Source organism: Spodoptera frugiperda, chromosome 3 (genome assembly GCF_023101765.2).
Source record: "Spodoptera frugiperda isolate SF20-4 chromosome 3, AGI-APGP_CSIRO_Sfru_2.0, whole genome shotgun sequence".
NCBI classification, from domain to species: Eukaryota; Metazoa; Arthropoda; class Insecta; order Lepidoptera; family Noctuidae; genus Spodoptera; species Spodoptera frugiperda.
Window position 1 is genome coordinate 5,902,013 of NC_064214.1, and position 19,765 is coordinate 5,921,777.

The following is a 19,765-nucleotide window of genomic DNA, read 5'->3' on the forward strand; positions in this document are numbered from 1 at the left end:
GACAAAGAATGCCAAAATTCATTCCAAACACAGACAGACAGACAGACGCTCATAATGGTCACTTAAAAGCTTCAAAGTGAAATGTCAGAATACGAAAAGCCGTTTAAAAATCTAAATTGAGATGTGAAGAAAGCTGCCGACAGGTCCAATGAAAGTGCTCTTAAAGAAAAGAAAAAAAGTCGGAGACAAATTAACAGGAACGTTTGTCACGTCGTTTGTCATCAGCTGTTAACTGGTTTAGTCATGGTACTGTTATAATAATGGATGTTGGGAACACCAAAGTCATATTCTACTTTGATCATGATGTTGTCTTAACGCCATTCATGGTTAGAAAGTCAAGTAGAAAAGTAATTCCATTTTATTTCTGTTTTTAGTATCATAAGTACGTTTTACAATGTTCATGATTTTTGTAATATGTTTCAAATCTTACTGCACTTGGTTTGTTTCTTAAAATACGATAATGAAATTCCTTACGTTTTATACTCGTAAAAGCTTTCCGAGACAACATAAATAAATTAGTTAAGTATCTTTTATCAAGTAAAAGCAAAGTACAAAACGACATTTTGGGACTATGCAAAGATGTTTCTGATTAATTTAGCATACAAGATAACGTTAACAAAGAATGCTGTTACATTATCAAGGACTAAGACAATATTAAGATTTGAATACACTTTATCAGCACAATTATTATTTACTATTTGAAAAACACGAGTTTGCACTTATGCTTCATCGATTAAAATCAATGCTTCTGTATCGATCTATCTCTATATTGATTCAACAATAAAAGAGTCATCCATAGTTTCATAAACACAATTCTTCCGACCATTATCATTACTTTTTATTGTAATTTCATAGAGATTTATGTTGATCGATTTGACATTTGCATTTTTTTAATTTTCTGCATTCAATGCCAAAACAATAATTGATAATGACGCCAGTAGTAGTTAATGATGAGGTACCTTTGTAATTTTGTTCTTCGTAAGAGGTCAAGCGTTTGTGATGTATCTGAAACAAGGAGAAATATTTTGTAATTAGTAACAATAGGTTTCAATAGAATGGGAATGATTCATGACGTCATCGAATTGCTTTGAATTTTTTCTTCATTTATTGGTCGTAAAGTGCAATGAAGGATATTAGAAAATAAAACAATATTGGGAACAGAGATCAAGGCTGTTTATTGTGCCTTGTTGGTCAGATTGATGTGGCAACAGTGGTAATTGATATTATCATTAAATGTCCTAACGAGTACAAACATGAAGTTTTCAACAAAAATACATTAGGGCTATAAAGAGAACCATAATTTTCGATAGCACCATTATTCCTTCATGAGCCGTTACTCTTATAGCAATTTATTTCTCTTATAAGTCTAAAAGCGAAATCGGCATAACTCCTTAGTCCATAGATGGACATTCTGTTTATTATAATCCGAAATCGTGACTCGGGTTCCAGATATAATCGTTTGACACCTAACTAGCTTCCTTGGTTAAGGACGCCAAATGGCCCACCTGTTAACGACATAAAGTCCGCAATAATACGTGGGTTATGAAACGAATTACTGTGTTTTGTGGGTAATGATGTAGTTAACAATATTATGAGCATGAGTTATTAAAGGTAATAGTGTTGTAAATTAAGTTGTGACAAAATTAGAAGTTGTTCAACGGACGGTTAAGCAGGAATTACTGTTAGGTATTGGTTTTGATGTTGGGTTTAGAGTTTAAAATTAAATATGTGTATTTTTATTTATATTGACTAGGGATCTAAGGAGTTGATAAAATTATTGTCGCACCAAATCAGGATATACTTAAGCATTTTTTATGGTGTAAGCCGGTAAACGAGCTGAGCTAAGCATTCGCTGCCGCCCATGGATACCCGGAACACCAGGGTTACAGGTGTGTTGTCAAACTTTTAGGGGTTAGAAATTTAAGGGTTCTTGGGCAATCGGGGATTGGAAAGTGGGGTAATTGGGCATCCGCTAACTTCACTCATACAACGTAAGCGGTCTTTCACAAATATTAACATAAAAGTCATTTTATTGAACCAGAACCACTAAAATTTGTAGACTTTCCACCAGTTTCTAGAAAATATACACCATCTAATAGTATATTCATTGGAACCGCAGTAATAGTGCATAATGAAATTATCATCATACATTATTGCATGTTTTCCTAACATTGCGCTCATCGGAATCGAGTTTTGACACTTCATAAGTGCGTTTATAAAGTCGTTGCCAAGTCTGCCAGTCTGTCGGATTATATTTCCGCCATACACGTGGCGTTGGTTGAAGAATGTCTGCAAGTTATTATTATGGGAATATGTGTCGTTTATTCTGAGCTGCGAATAGATCTGTTTGTTCCTTGTCCAAAACGATACTTATTACTAAATCTGTCTGAGTGTCCACTTTCTAGCTCAATTTTTATTTTGCGGTTTTTGTTTGTTGAAGATGAAATTCCTGATTAAACTCGTTATTAATTGTTTAGACTTCTGATTCTTGGTAACAAGTTACTTTTATATGCCTCCATATGCGTTATAGACTTCTTTAGACATACAATTTATTATTCATTTATTAACCATAAACTAAGAATGTTAAGGTTAGTTATGCCTTGACCGTAGCTATAATTTTCTCGTAAATGATAGTAAGAAATTACTGTTAGCAATGATCATCTGCTGTGCGATACCGTACCACCATGAAAACGTATTTGGCTAATATGTTACTAACATCAAATCAAAAACCTTCACATAACCATACCGGATAAATTTAAATTACTTCACTGACATCTGTAACAAACAACACAGCGGGAGCTCTTGCAATGTTGCACTACCTTTACTTATCCATTTACAGAAATCTCAACTTTAACACCAAAACCATAAGGCACACAGTCTTTTACAACCTTGACAAGCTTAACTTCATAAACAACAGGAGTTTTAGTGAAAATTAAACTTTGAAAACAGGTAACATTTGATTCAGACTCGATTGTAGTCTTCAGGGCTAGGTACACAGGTCCATTGAAGTCCATTTAACAAAATATCACTCCTGAGCCGCACAGACTGTACAGTAAATGCAATTCAAACATTATGATTTGTGATAATTATACTTAAATGCAAACGTCAAGTGCATGGCATTCATAAATCATAAGGATAAAGTAACTACGATGGATTTAATCTTACACAAACAAACATTAGTTCTCTATGGGAGTTTGTTTAGGAGTCTGATGCATTCAAATGTACTTGACATTGATCAAAATGGGTGTAATTTGTTATTATGTCAAAATTAATCTAATCTTCTATACTTAATATGTTCAAGAGAAAGTAACCTAATTTAATTTTGCTAGTAGCCGACTGATTATTGTTAGCTTTCTTTGCCAAATACGTAGCTGCTTTGTAAATAGGTGTAAATAGGTTACTCAGTAAAATTCCTATTACGAATAAAGTGACCCAAGAAAGTCGGTTTCGAATTTCATTTCAAAGTAGAAAGTGCTAACACTCCGATTTAAGGTAAAGGGAATTAAGCCGTTTGATGGTTAGTCTCGGACCATAAACCAGAACTATATCCATAACCAAAAAACTCCGCCTCCCAACACGGACCAGTAAAGATGTTAAACAAGGATCAAAAGTGGTCAGCGATTACACAAAAATCCAATTCAATTACCACGTCTTTTGTGATCTAAAAGCCGCCTTTGTAGGCCTTCGCCAGCCGAGTACCCGGATAATCAGTTTCAATATTTGTTGTGCAATTTGTTTACCCTTCATATTGAAGAGCAGGCGCCCTCTAGTGTTACATTCAACATTAAAGAAGTTTATTTCATGAGAAATTTCGTCAGGACATCGTGGGAACGCAGGCGTACCGCAAGGGTCAATATTGGCCCATACAATTTCATTGTCAAGTTTTGGTAGCTTTAGTGTTGTATCCAAACAAAGTTGTTGCTGCTATCCGCTTTTACACCTACGTTAGCGTGATGTTTATATTTGTGATTAGTCTGTGTGTCGCCCTGCCGATATATAATGGTAAATAATGCATTGTTGTGGGTCAACTTTTATGACTTAGCTTGGAATTCGTCATGGGTGGCTTATGGGGTCAAGACTTTTTTCTAGTTTTATATGGCGTGGTATAAATAAAATTGTTCACGGGCAAGATACATCTATATTGTAAAGTATTTCTTCTTGATTATTTCTCATTTTAAACAGTTCCAATTTAATTTCTGTGTTATCTGTACAGTTTATCAACAAAGCGTGAAAATTTTGCATATAGCCATATACCACTAGAGGCATGGCTAATTTCCGAATGACATTATCATACCGAGACATGGAAATGTAATTCAATGAGCATATAAATCTACGATTAATTAACTGTTTGATATTAATTTAATCAATTAGTTCCTAAATTCCGAACACTATCGAATTGGGTATCGTGTATCGGTTGTGATTGATAAGCAAATTGTTAGGATTAATATGTTGAGTTTTGTTTCGTGTGAATGTGAAGGACTAAAGTAAAAGGCTGGTGAGTACACAGTAGTCTTGTTTACTGATTGCCTAGAATAAATAGTTCACGTGTTAGACTTGTAAAACCAATTAAAATTCTTACCTTTGATTCGGAATTTAATTTCTCAATGTGCTATTCCAATATATCCGAAATAAATACAAATAAATTGAAATAATATTTCTAGTACCATTGAAATACTTCCTCGTATTGCCTAATTCTTTGGTTAAACTAATGAACTCATAAGCTCAGTATCCAAAATCAGACATTTATTCATCACTACTTGTACTTTACTTCTTCGAAGAACTGTTCTATAAAATCAACTATGACGTAGTTTAGAAAATATTTCACACTTAACTCGAAACGTCATCAACAGCAATCAAGATTCTGTTTTACAACAACCTAAATACCCAAAACGACGTCTCCCACGGGAATATCATTCATAACCTATTTCACTAAAGTCTCCACTTAATACGTAATATATTTGTAACTGATTGCGATGTAGGACGGTGTGACAGCCTGCCATTCTGTCTTACGCCAGTGCACTAGATTAGCATTCTTCACGCTTGCACTAATAGGCTGGTACAAAAACTTCGTTAGCGCCAACCGACATATCAACTTCGACGTCTACAGGCTCGGGTATAGACGTAACATGAACAGCGCTTGCTTGTTTAGAATTATTTAAGTGTAAATGTAGCTTGGAAACTATTCGTGCTGACAGGTTTTTTATTACATTCATTTTGCCTTTGGTTCTAATGAAATTGTTTGACGTCTTTGACAGAATTGGGTAAAGTTTGTCTAATACTGGCTGTTCGAATGCATTGAACGCTAGCTTCTAATTCTCTGATTACTTCCTCGAAACGCCATATCCGAAAACAGTTGACCTAAGTAGTTCTAAGAAAACTTACCATTCGGTAGACATTTAACGAGAAACAGAGGAAAATCCTGAGAAAATTAAATCAGATGTAGACAAACTGACATCCGTTTACCATATTAATGTAAAGCTTGTACAGAATAATGAATGGTTGCCAATCATGGCATCAATTTATTATACTAATAAGAAAACACTTACAGGCGCCACGTTACGCAACGTTTCTCAACTAGTTATTAAAGACAGGATTAATCGTGAAACGTTCTGGTTAGCTTTTGCAATTATGTGGTAAATTAGTTTCCTTCACTTCCATGTTAGTCTGCGAGTCATAGAAGTGACAAAGTGTTTTAATGGCTTGTCATCCCATATTTGAAATATAACTGATATTAGCACGATGTATGGAGTTAGGGTTTGTTTATAGTGGTGGTAAGCGGGATTATTGGAGTAAGATATTTGTTACCTTTGCGATTATTATTTGACTATAATCAGGCTTCTGAGGTTAGAGATTTTATTCAATAGACTTGATTTTTGTTAGTCTGTTATCTCAATTAATAGTATTAGTTACTTCAAACATAAAAGAATGCACTTGAAAATGAACAAGGAAACAAAATCCATAACACAAAACCATCGAAAGCCTTGCAACAGCCAACAGCAGCAGTCATAATATTTACAATAATGCGTTCCAAAGACGTGAGAAGCAAAAACATTGCCTAAGTTACTCGAGTGCCACTCTTGAAGCAATGCTTGAAGATTTGAGACTTAACAGATTGTCGTTGTATCAATACCTACTGGAAGTGCTCTAAGATTGCGATCACTTCAAATATAACTGTTAGCTCTCGTTTCGTATTGTTTTGTACGTGTTTTTGTGGTATTTATGTGAGTGAGTAAACTTGAAGCTTTGAAGAATTTCAAGTGCATCAATGTATTAATTGTCTGAGATTCTTGCTGTCTGTCACATTCTTAAATAGGTAAAAGCTTCACTTGAAATTACTTAACATTCTTCCGTATTTCTTACCTTGAACAATCCTAAGATTGATCCCAACTTATCAGAATCGAATTACTGTGATTATAGCTTCCAAATATTATTAGATAATTCACTGGCTCTTCCAGCAAACATTATTTCTTCGTTAAAATCAGGAATGACCAAAAAGGAATCAAAATTTCGATTTCACCGTATCCGCATCCATTCAGAATGCGATCTATCGACTTGGTCATAATCAAATTAAATATTGTGTAGACCAATAAAAATGGTCGCTTCCCTTATTATCGTATTTCACACTTAACTGTTGAGATATAATTACTTGAGTTCTCATACTTCTAAGGGTTTCTTTTAAATGTTTTCACAGTATTATACATTTGGTGGATGAATAAAAGTGGTTTGACACTTGGGATGAATGGGAGATATTTTTTAACGCGTGTTTTATTGGGCAATTGGTGTTTTCATTATCGCCTCGAGTTTTGACAGGCTGACAGTGTACTCAGATATGGCGGTTAGTTTCAATGAGATAGCTTATGTTCAATGGCAATTTATATTTTATTATTATATCTGCTTTTAATTATGTAAACATACTAGACATAGTAGACATGAACTATAATACGTAAGATATCTTAGTTCTTAGATATTACTCTAGAGTAATGATGATGGAACTTAATAAAAATGCATCTGAGAACCGTAAGCTATCGACATAAAAAAGTTAGAAAAATATTACCAATACAGTTATTTTAGAACCAACCAGGACTCCCATCCTTACATTCCGAGCGCTATCAAAACATAATTAAATCCTTTTAAAGGATAATTAAGCAATAAAGCAGTCTATTTGTAACCATCGGTTTACGATCTCAAATCGTCCGAGTATCGAATCGAATGCAATCGATTGTTTTATCGATTCCCATAATTACGGCGCTTATGATCATCATGGGTTTATGGCGATATTAACGGGGTTTTCATGTTCTACCGGCTTATAGTGTTAAGTATTGGTAATATTTTAAAGGATGTCTATAAAAAGGGTGTAATCAAAACGTATTTTATTTTCGTCTAATCGGGAATCAAATCGGAATTAAGATGGTATTAACAAGTTGGGTTTAGCTCGGAATGTAGGAACCTTTACAACTGTGGTGTAATACTTAAAGCTATCATTGCGTGTTATTATAATCTGTGCCAATATAATAAGAAGTTATTAAGTCTTTATATAGACAGGTACCTATTTCATTATACTAGTTATGTCATTACAGATGTAAGAAAAAAAATACATGGTAAAGATTAGTTGAAAAAAAAATTGCATGTAAATTAATGTGCAGAATCTTACCATTTCATTAGATGGTAAAGGTAGTGGAGGGCTTAGTACGATTTTGTTGTACGTTTAACGAGATCGATACAAGAGCGCGTTCGACACCCTGATTGTTAGGTTTTTTCGAGTAAATCCCTGTTATCATCAACCCATGTTGTTTGTTCACTGCTAGATGTAAACCCCTCTCATAAATATCATGACGCTTTTTAGCTCAATCTTGACTAATACACAAAATTCACGAAAACCCAAGAACTATGCAAATTCACATGCAAAAGTTTTCATAAAATATTACTATAACAGAGGCAAAGCCAATGCCTATACATTGACATAATCTAATTCTATCATAAATTAGTTCATAAAATCCAACTAAGCGTCTTACCTCAGCTTAATACTCGTTCGATAGCAATATTATTGGTCCCGTTAGGAATTCAGCTTACGCGTTTATACTCTTTTATTTAAATTATACTAATGATACTTTTAATAATGATTGCTCAAACACTTTCGGTGTGATGTGTGATAATACCTCAATTAGAGCTACTAAACTGTTTTAATGTGATCGTAAAGTTTAATGTTTGATTACGATCTTGGAGACCCATGTGTATGTGTCGCCATTGGCTCATGTGGTGACGTTTTTATGTAATGTTCTTCTATTTAAACAAAAATGGTAGTAAGTAGCTTGTAAAATATTAACGGTTTTATTTAATTGTGTTTGTGATAGTGTGATAATTGTTTTGAGGAAATAAGTTTAAAAATTCATTGTTACAGGAACTAACTTCTGCCAGCGGCTTCACCCGCTTTATCGAGGGATTAAAAGTGGCCCACGTGTTATTCCAGACCATAATCTACCTTTCTACCCAATTTCACATCGATCACATCGGTCGTTGATGTGATACTCCTTCAGAAACAAACAAACAAACTTTCACATTTGTAATATTACTAGGATAGGATAGGAGCGATATAGCAGTTTTTCTACACACCAGTAACTTAATTACATTCCACAAGTTTCTGAAACATTTCCATCCACTAAATAGCCGTCTAAAATATCAAATATCCATATTGCGTTAACTTCACTTATTAGATACTGCATGCATTTAATTCGCGGCTCGGTTTCAACAAGCCATTCGTTCTGTCCGTCTAAACAGACGTGCTAGAGACTGTTATTCAAAAATACAGTTAAATAAATTACTCCGTACTATTTAGTTTAGGTTTTGTAACTAAGTTGGTGTTATAAATGTTGGTCGAGTATTTTGTAAGGCACCTTATACTCGTAATGTTTGCGCTTGGCAGGGTATGTTGGCAACTTGTTGGTTTAGATTTAGTCGCGTTTGATGCTGTGTGGTCTATCTAATTTTGTGAAATAGGGTTTGTATTGTTAAATACATTCTCTTTGATTTTTTAAATACAAATTCTTATAGCAAAGTTTTGTTGGTCACATGGAGGCTGTTGATGTTGAGTAGTAGGTATTTAAAATATTAGCTGATTAATGTTAAGGTAGCAATATCCTACTAATATAAAAATGCATAAGTTTTGATGTTTGTTTCTTTGTTTGTTACTCCTTTGCGTCAAAACTTCTAAAAATCCAGATGAAATTTGGACTAGGAGTAGATTATGATCCGGAATAGCATATAGGCTATTTTTTATCCCACAAGAACGCTGGCGATGCCGCTGGCACAAGATAGTGATAAACAAGAGTTAAGTAGACATATGCAAAATGCAGAACGAAAATAAAACATAATTAAGTCATTCAAAAGATTTTCAATGTCACAGGACATTTCGTTTAATTAGAACCCATATTCTCATACCTGCATTCTGTAAACAAAGTTCGCATAAACACTAACCAACAAAAACAAAACACTACATCACGACGCATCCTCTAACCTCCAACCAGTGAGTCAATCACTCCCAGATAGTATCGCTTTACGTAATCAAGAAATAACGACAGATTGCCGTCATTTGATTTGATTAAATCCAACAAAACCTTCATTAAAATAATCACAAGTTAGATCTATGTATCAGTTACATTATGTCCGTTTATCCACTCGTTCGCCTTTGCACCGTGGTTGTGCCGTAAATTTTATAGATATCATCTGACTCTAGAATTAATGTATGAACAAAATTAGGTAGTTTGTTAGTAAAGGACAAAGTTAGACGCCGGTGTGTTAGGCTATCCTCAATTCCTTAGAGATGTGCCGTAACAGGCGTTGACTCATGGGGGCGGAGTAAGTCTATTTAGAGGACTCGGTGTCCCTTACAGGTGCTGAGGGTGGCCATCGAGGTGGTTTTAGTGAGGTAAAAATTCTACACTACCCATTCTTTTATACCCAAAAAGCTAGGCACCTTTTGCGGGTTTCTCCTCGTTATAAAAAAAGAAAGGCTATCCTCAATTGACATAATCAAGGTCTAAAGACATGGTGGCCGGGAGGTTTAAGACACCCGCTTCTCATGCATGAGGGTGTGGGTTCGAAACCTATCAACGGTAAGTACCAATGTGACTATCATCAGACATCACTGACAAACGGTGAATGAAAATATCGTGAGGAAACCTGGGCTTATAATTTCTAATTATTTTCGCTGTTTCGCTGTTCCGTCTGCTCGTTTACCGGCTTATACCATACAAAAAAATCATAAAGAGAAAAGTGTTCCCGTTTCATAAACAGTTCGCACATTGGAAACAAGCTTTGACAAACATTGTAGATAAAGATATTTACTATTATTATAATTCAGATAAAATCTTTCCTCAATTTATGTTCACAATAAAGAACACGTTCAAGTCTTGCAAGCACTATAACAATATTTAATTTTCGTAATCTTTAGGTAAACTAGTTTCCTATGATGGTATCTCAAGAAATGAATGCACCATCTACAGGTGACATAATACTTTGATTAGATCTTATAACACCTTAAGCTGGGTACAGTGTAGATTTTCTTACTCTTTGTACCTATCAATATGGCAGAATAGCGGTTTGCCTAGAACATGAAAACTATTTTATAAAAAAGAACGTTGACTTAATACTATTTACGCCTGTCTTCCAAAGAGACATAGAATAAGGAAAACAGCTCCATCAAAATCAGATATGTACTATTTAAAATAAAAAATAGTATAGTTTGAACTTTGAAAAAAATCCGCATGTCAGCAGAAAAAAATGCTCTTAATTGATTTGTTTGTTTAAAATAATAAATATTGAATAAATGTGACGTAAAATTGTAAAAGTATTATAATAAATGGCGTTCTATTATTTCTGTCTACCTTATTATGTTATTGTCAGTAGCTACATAATATAGGGCAAAACTATGGTCATGTAGTTCCTAATTTAGAGAAAGACTTGACCAGCATCTTGTGTTAAACGACAGCTCTAAAGCAACATGATATCCTGGTGCACTGAGACAGGGAACTAGCATGACTAACCAATTACTGCTAGCATAGTCCTACTATTTAATCCTAAATGACTAAGAACATTACATAAGCGATAACAGGCGCCATTCGCAACATAATTGTTACGTTATTTAATGAAACTATTGTTCTAAACTTTGTACCAACTTTCATAATATTACGAAAGTATCTAAGTTAAGCTCTTTCCAGAATAAGTTACTTCTAGTAAAGTAGTTAGCTGTGTTAACTTATTAGGTAGGACTTGAGTTCAGCGTTATTACGAGCTTTTGTCAGCGAGCGGCTTCGCCCGCGTTTCCGTGGGATAAAAAGCCTAAAATATCCTATCATCCAAGTCAGCTCATACCGTGTCTGTATATCAAATTTCATCAAAATCCGTTCAGTAGTTTCAGCGTGATTGACGGACAAACATCCAAAGAATCAAACTTTCCCATTTATAATATCAGTGTGATTTGACTTTAACTTGATTTTTTTTATGGAATAGGGGGCAAACGAGCATACTGGTCACTTGATGATAAGCGATCAGTGCCGCATTTGCTTTAATTAAATTTTCGATGAATTTGTACTTGATACCACTAACTAAAAATAGTTGAAACTACCTCACATAGTCAGTTTTATGTAATATGGTTAACCGTGTTATGTGACGTACACACGACATACTATGTAATGTAGACTAGACCTTAAGGTCTAGTTCATAACGTTCAGGAAATAACATAATATTCCTCGTGTAACATCGGGTGCACTGACTGAACTATTGTTTTAACCTTTGTAAAGGTTTTAGTCGGCCATCCACTTAGATGGTTTCATTGCATGTTTCAATTATACTAATTTAAACATAAGTAAGTCGTAACTACTATTAAATGAAAAAACAAAGACTTTTGCAAATGTCATTAATTTAACTTAATGTTTACGTGATTAAATCGGCAAGTTTCAGTTAAAAAGTAACTAAATTGCATTGTTAAGATAAGAAAGATTCAATCACAGTTAATTAATTCCATTAAAAATATCTTGAAATACGTCAATTCGCATTCCTTTGTAAAAACAGTTATAGATATTTTATTTTAAATTGAAGATTTATCTTTACAAGTCCTAAGTTCAAAATTGTTCGATCGATAGGTATTTGGTAAATTTAAAATAAGTAACTAATTACACATAGTATTATTATCAGTTAACGCAACAAAATAATGTTACCAAAAGCGTTCAAGATCTGAATCATCGTTTCTTTGTATTGTAATTAGTTAGGGGGTACAGTCGGGTAAACAATTGGTATCAATACTTGAAATAAAATAACGACACAACTTTTTAATTGCCCAAAAGGTAGACTAACTAACTAGTTATGTCATTAGATTTTAGATTTCAGCCATGATTGTCCCACTGCATGGCAAAGGCCTCCCTACCCACCTTCCACTTCTCTCTGTTTAAAGTTATGTTATGGGACTAATTCCTAGGAAATGGGGGGACTAATATTATTAGCCATATTTGTTACTCATAAAAGGCAGAATTGATTAATTCTGCCTTTTATGTGTTTCCTAATAGACTACAGATGATTGTCAGAGGACAATCATTTGACAATCAACATTGGAAAATGTTACCAAAATAAAGACATATCTTTAATCAACCACTTACTCGTAATTAAAAACATTGATATTCGCGGGGATTTCACTACTTACTCAGATTTTTAACTATATCGATTTATCGTTAAATTCTTTAGTTATTATTCACTGTAGTAACGAACACCTAAGATTACGATCAAGAATGCAGTACAACGATTTTAAATCGATTTAAAGATACCGGAATTTGCACTTGACCAACACCATACCTATTCATATATAAACCGATAAAATCAATTTTAAATGATATCTAACTTAGTTCTAAATATATATGTTTTATCAATAACAAAAACAGACAATCAAAAATCCCCGTAGCTCAAATTCACATCAGTAAACCATCTCAGTGGATGGGTGGTTAAATGTGGTAGAGTTTTCCAGTTTCCACCAGTAGTGAACCACTTTAGGATGATCCTCGTGGCTTGCACTTCACCCGTGGAGTTCAATGCAAGATGTTATGTAAGTCAGAAGTTGGCATACGTGATTTATACTGTTCGTCCCTGACATAGACATCTTCTTGTAATTATACCAGCTAATCATTTTCAATGAAAAGTCGACCCTGACTTTCTGACCGAGAGTCCATTTTTAAACGAGTTCATATTCCGATATTTTAATGTAGATAATAATTATATTATTTCCAGCGTTTTGTAGTCTGATTTGTTCTTAGTTGAAAACTACGAGCTAGGTATGTATTAAGTCAGGAACTAGGCTATGTATGCGGTTTAATGCAGATATATTTTTTATGACTGGTGAAAACCAGCTATACTGTTTATAGCGCGTAGAAGCGTTTCTCTACCTACAATATTTTTTATAAATATTAATCTAAAAGCAAAAGAAAACATCCTTTACATTATCACCCATCAAATAAGAGTTGCCAATAAGAAAACAATCAAAACGATGACTGTAGTAACACAACAAACAAAAATGACAAAGAAAATATAACTAAACGAAGTAAATTAGCACATCAATGAAAAACAACAAATCACCATTGCACCTGTTTCAATATTATCTGAAAGAATCCTTAGTAAGTTGGTAACAGAGTCTATTGTCCTTTAAATATGCACATACATTCTGAAGGCAGGACCGTCATGTATTGTCTGTAGGAGCTACAATCGTTGGCACCTCATGCCACATCCATTTATCCATCAATTGACATTTACTTCCGTGGTACAATGCCTTTTTATGGTAATCATGATGAGTGAAGACAGAAGGATTACTGTCCTTGTGTTTGTGTTACATTTCTTTTGTTGACTTCTCGTTTGTTCTTAACTAAGTACTTTTCCTGTTGCTGCTTTCCTGGTAGTTGGAGAATGACGGTTCATGAATGTATGGAAAGAAAAGTTTAACTGTATATAAATTGTACGTTTAATAAGACAATAGGATTAAATAAAATATGTATTTGTAAATTTAACTGCATCTACTCTGATGAGTTTACAGAACTGTGTATAGAGATCAAAATAATGGTTGGAGGTAAACAGAGAGCAGCCTTACAGATTCAGATCAAATGAAAAATGCAGAATATTGTGTACCATAACATGCTTATAAGGACTAGTTTGCCTTATGGAACTTCTCCAACTCATCTGTCTTCCATCACCAATGAAAACACTCAGTGGTTTCGAACTTAAGATATGCAGATAGCCAAAGAAAAACAAATCGGGTGTGTTTGTCGAACGTGCAAACTCCCACTGCTAGCCATTTATATGCAGATACCTTAAGAACAAAGTGACGGACAGACAGACAGATGTTACCTGTCAGCATTAACATTACATAAGGGGTTAAGGACCTGTAGGGTCAGGTGCAGAGTAAATACTAGAGGGTATTGTGCCGTGGGAATCAGCAGAATGGTTTAGTGATTCATCCGTTTCAAGTGTGTGTGACAATGTTTTAGGATTTCGAAGAGAATTTTGTTTGTGTCTTTGCAAAGCTGAGTAAACGTGTCAATACAAGTACCTTATGAGTCTTATTTTTATAACAACTATCGTGAGACATATTAAATTAATGGAAAAATCACGGTTTACTCACGTCCTAGAGCTATTCTCTCTATTTTCTTCTCTATTAGTTTCTACTACTACTACAGTATACTGCGCGATGTCGCCGCTTCTGCGAAAGTTGCTCATGATGAAGAGTCCCTCTGTGACTTGAAACTAGTAGAGCTTTTTTCCATTAATTTACGTGAGTAAACCGTGATTTTTAGTTAACTTATGAGTCTTGTCAGTTGAGTTATTATGGAGTACTAGGGCAGTAGCAAATAGAAGAGCTTTTGAAAGGCATAATAATCATCCCTTTTTGTAAATGTACTGATAATAAGTGATGAAAGCGTTAGTAAACGTGCAGACAACTTAGTTGCTCAGCAGTCACTACCAACCATTTAATCAACGATGATCAACTTTTTAATCCATGACCGTAACTACTCATCATTCATTAGACACAAAGTACGAAGAATTTCTAAACCCAGCTCGACAGAAGAGACCGAAGCAGCAATATTTCACGCCACACATCTAACATGATAATCAACTCATCATCATAACTCCTCAGACCTTAATGGCACACCATCGTCTACCAGTTTGGTGAAAGTCCTCGACAATAACTCATGAAACTTGCCTATGTCCCATTCCACTGATTTATATCTACGTAAGGCAATCAAGCCTTTGTATGGGGTTATTTATGTCTAGCATATGGGGTTAGCTTCAGTTAAGTACTTTATAATAAGGGTCAAATCATTTGCCATTGAAATTAAGTGTATAATTGTATATCTCGTTTGTACGTTTATTGGTGTTTAGTTAGACGTCTAATTTTCTTAACGAGGTGATATTGGTTGTTAGCTACTATGTGGTGCTTCTTCCATCTTTACTGGAGATATATTGAGGGGTTGTTATCAGGTTTTCTAGCATGGCACATATGTAATATACTTAAAAATAATGAGAAAATATTTTAACGCGATTATTGGGGTCTGGACATAATTACGAAGCGACCATAGGTCCTATTTATATATAAGAATGTTATCACATAATAAGCGATCAAAATAGAGTTGATTTCGGGCCTTAGTACAAGTTTGCTTCACGTTGAACGAGCATAAAGTGTAAAGCAAACTCGTACTAAGGGTACAGTGCGATGAAAACTTGGGTATCCTGTACCTCCATCATATAAAACATATAAAAAGAAAGATCACAACGAACAACCACGGAAACAAAACAACACAAACCTAACAAGCTCATTAAATATTGATAGTAAAGATTCATAAGATAACACGCTTGTTTACAAATCGTGAGCAAATACTAACGACCAAACAATTAGTTTACAACAAACGATCATAATTTCCGTAAGTTTTGTTTATCACAAATACCGAGCCGTGAGATGTACGTGACACTGTGACAAAGGTGTCGTGACACTGCTAGACACTAAGTGTAAGTGTCAATACACATATTGTGAACACATTAGCGTGGGAAATGCTTACGGCAGTAAGCTTTGTTTGGACTGTCTTTACTACTGAATGTGCTCGATGAAAGGATCTGTCAATAGCGAATACTTGTGTGCTAGTAATCATCATCCTCATTTATTACACCTTATTAGTAGCTAATAGAATGCCTCGTTGGCTGAGTGGTTGTAAGTGCGACTGCCGGGCAAGGGGTCTCGGGTTCGATTCCCGGGTCGGGCAAAGTAATGCTGGGCTTTTTTCAGTTTTTCGAAAATTTCTCAGTAGTAGCACGGAGTGTGGAAATATGCCCGGTATATGGCAATAGGCTCACCACCTATTACATGGGACTTATAACATAAATTGTGAAATGTGGCTGTACATTGGCATTATGCGCCATAATGTGCACCTTTGCTTACCCCTTCGTGGTTTAAAGGCGTGACGTTATATATGTATTAGTAGCTAATATATTTCAGTTATATGTAAATGTCGTCTATTGTGGTCTAGGAGACAAATAAGTGTTATATAAAATGTCCTATTGAAACTGCGCTATGACGTACGGCTTTATGTACTATCACATAGAAAGATGTATAATGGATTATACACAGTACAGCGTTGGGGTAGGTAATGAGAATGTCACGCAAATCAACACGTTTATAACATCATTAGCTTTATACATAATTCATTTATTTCTCTCATTATAAACTTGAGACTGTTGTAGGTGAAACCTATACATATATCAACCACAAATTATGCACCGCTGAGTGTAGATATCCTAAAAGACTTCTAGATTGACTGTTTCGAGATGAAGCGTTCTTGACATACCTAGTAGGAACAAAAACTTCTGCCTTAAATTGTCTTATACACTCTTCCAAAAACTACGTGATGTTACCATCGTCACGGGGGTCCCAAAATAACCATTCATAGTGTGTTCTAGACTAACCCGACCTCTCACCTTCGCACCCAAGTGTCAGGGCCTCAATAAAGAACGAGCGCTACTTACCACCACCCCGCTAATAGGACCGCCCCTAACTTTCCTAGAACCTCTTAAAACTATAGTGAAATGTTACCGAGTTCGATGAAGTCTCTGTTCTTTTTGTCATTGTTAGAATAGTTTGATTTTTTGCCTGTGTCCGGTTATTTTTTTTAAGTCGTGTCATATTGCGTCTGTTGTTTCTCAGAGAGGCAAGGAAATAGAATAGCTACACTGACTTCTTAACTGCTTCTGAACACGTGGTGAAGAAGAATATCACACAATTTATCTTATCGATAACTTTTAGATAGTTTTAATAAATCAGAGCAGAATTAATTGCATGGTTGGTAATTCCCGCACGCAGCAACTCTTTGTGTGATCCAGAAATTGTTGTTTCGGGTCTGGGTGTCAAGTGCATGTGAATTTATATGTTTGTAAACGCTCCCACGACAGGAGAAAATCCTAGTGTGGGCAACGAATTTACAAAATAATAAAAAATATGTCAGGTCATCTGTAGCTCAATGTCTTGCTCAGGCCAGATGACTAACCGCATATACCTATAACCGGTTAAAATAATATATAATGCACTTATGTATAAGGCATCCAGGCTACCCCACAAGCGGACAGCAGAGGTGGCGTGACACAATGCAATTAATTTCTCTTACGGCTCCAATATCAAAAGAATCACCTTATCTTACGATTACTAAAGAATTTGATAGTCTGTTATAAATGTTATGTCTACGAACACGAGACCTGACGAAAATATTCTCGGAAGTGGTCGGTTGGGCTCTTACGGCCTTGGTAATGCTGATAGCGAAGGTATGTGAGGGGATTTACTTTTATTTCATTTACAACCAAGATTAAAAAGGGATTAAGTGGCGTTAGATATTCTAGAACGTGGATTGAGTCATTCATTGATACACAATGTGATTAGGATTGCTATCGTGATAATCATCAATGCTTCATGTCTATTTTCTTTCTAATTAATTTTGAATACTAGGAACTTAGGCACTACCTATCGGACACAGTGGCAGGCTGTTATCTGGTATTTTTTTATACTTTGTAAAATTAATCCTATTTTGAACAATTAGCCACCATTCGCTCAACTGAACAGCCACTATAATATTATTGACACAGATTTTATAAAAAAGATATCAAAAGCTAAGAATTGTGCGTTTTTATGAAACTTCTACAATGTAGAAATACATGACCAATGGCCACATACACAAAAATAAGACAACAGTACCCTAATAATGTGTCTAAGTAGCTTATAATTATTTTCTAACTACAAAATATATTAACCCAATGCTAAACTGTTTACAATTGTCGAACTAGCGGACTGCAAGTGGGTTAATATTATCGGGACATAAAATTACGAGTCGTGACGTTATTATTCAGCTGGTTGTACGATAAGGACGAGATAGTGATTAATATTGTCAATTACAATGCCTGTTGTGGACTAGTGTTTACATACAACCTGACGGAGATGAAATAATTAATGGTAATTACTATTGTATAGTAGCATTCGTTACACATGGATACATACATAGTTGCATTAGCTACATAGGTAAATAAGTTTGGTAACGATTGATGTATTGACTGAACTAATACTCCAAATAACATATTCCATACAATACTGCTAGCAACATAGCTGCTTAGGACATTCTTTGTAAGATTACCTTTTGATTCTCAAGAACTAACAATCGAACTCTAGTTTCGTATAAGGCTTTAATTGAGCTAACTGTTCAAGATCACTTAACACGTAAAGTCATTTTATTGTAACTTTCGTGAGACATACTAAATTAATTATTATGTTATCGGCTTACTCACGTAGTGTTTTGACGAGGAACTCGATTAGTTTCAAGCCATGCAAGAGGCTCATATTCATGAGCAGCATTTCGCGACACACGACGCGGCGATTGTCACGCTGCTACCGAGTCTACTAGTCGAGTTCCTCGTCAAAACATTACGTAAGTAAGCCGATAACATAATAATTAATCACATAAAGTCAATTAGGTAAACAATATAAAAAGATTTCGCCTCACTTCGAATATCTAGGCAAGGTGGACGTAGCCATTCTTTAGTAGATATTTATGTCCTAGTATATTCTTAGTAACTAAAATAATAAGCAGTACCTGCATTAATAGAAGCTTACCTCACAATATCTAAACTTTCCCCAAGTCTTGTACATGTCACCGCGGAAGGCAGAAAGGTTATCGATTGCCCGATAACAGAATAAGTTACGAAATATCGATACTATAACGATATCGATAATGTAATCTCTATAATAGTGTTGTGAAATGTCACCGCACTATCTGAAGGAAGCTTGGACGGTTTAGAGTTACGAATTAGTTAAAAGTTGTGGTTAAAGATAACTGTTTAGTTAACTTGTAAAATGTAAATATGTGATGTGATACGGAAACTGTTTTCTAAGATGTGAGATATTGAAATGTTACCTGAAGTAGAAGCTGTAGGCGAAGCAGTAGTCGATGTTAGAGGTTCTATAGTTTATGTTATGGGTTTGTTGCGAGTATAAACAGATTGACAGTTTGTTAATGATGATTCTATTCATATGTTATTAATGTTTTGACTTCAAATTCGTATGGATTAAGATTTATTATCATATTAAACTTCTCTATGTAGAAATCTTCTCTGAAGAAAAAGTATTTCATGTGATTAGTGCGATCCGTCATCTCTTTCTGTTTTAAAACAAAAAGAGTACCAAAATAATTATTCACATTTCACGATTTCA

The 19,765-nt window shown here is 34.7% G+C and overlaps 1 protein-coding gene across 2 annotated transcripts in view; it reads right to left on the bottom strand.

Moving 5' to 3' along the window:
• LOC118273925 (uncharacterized) overlaps positions 1-19,765 on the bottom strand; it is a 198,008-nt gene that overhangs the window by 54,298 nt on the left and 123,945 nt on the right. For both annotated transcript variants that reach the window (XM_035591138.2, XM_035591139.2), the window contains one exon: positions 960-1,005. The gene's annotated coding sequence lies outside the window, so the exon portion shown is untranslated. The remainder of the gene's footprint in view (positions 1-959; positions 1,006-19,765) is intronic.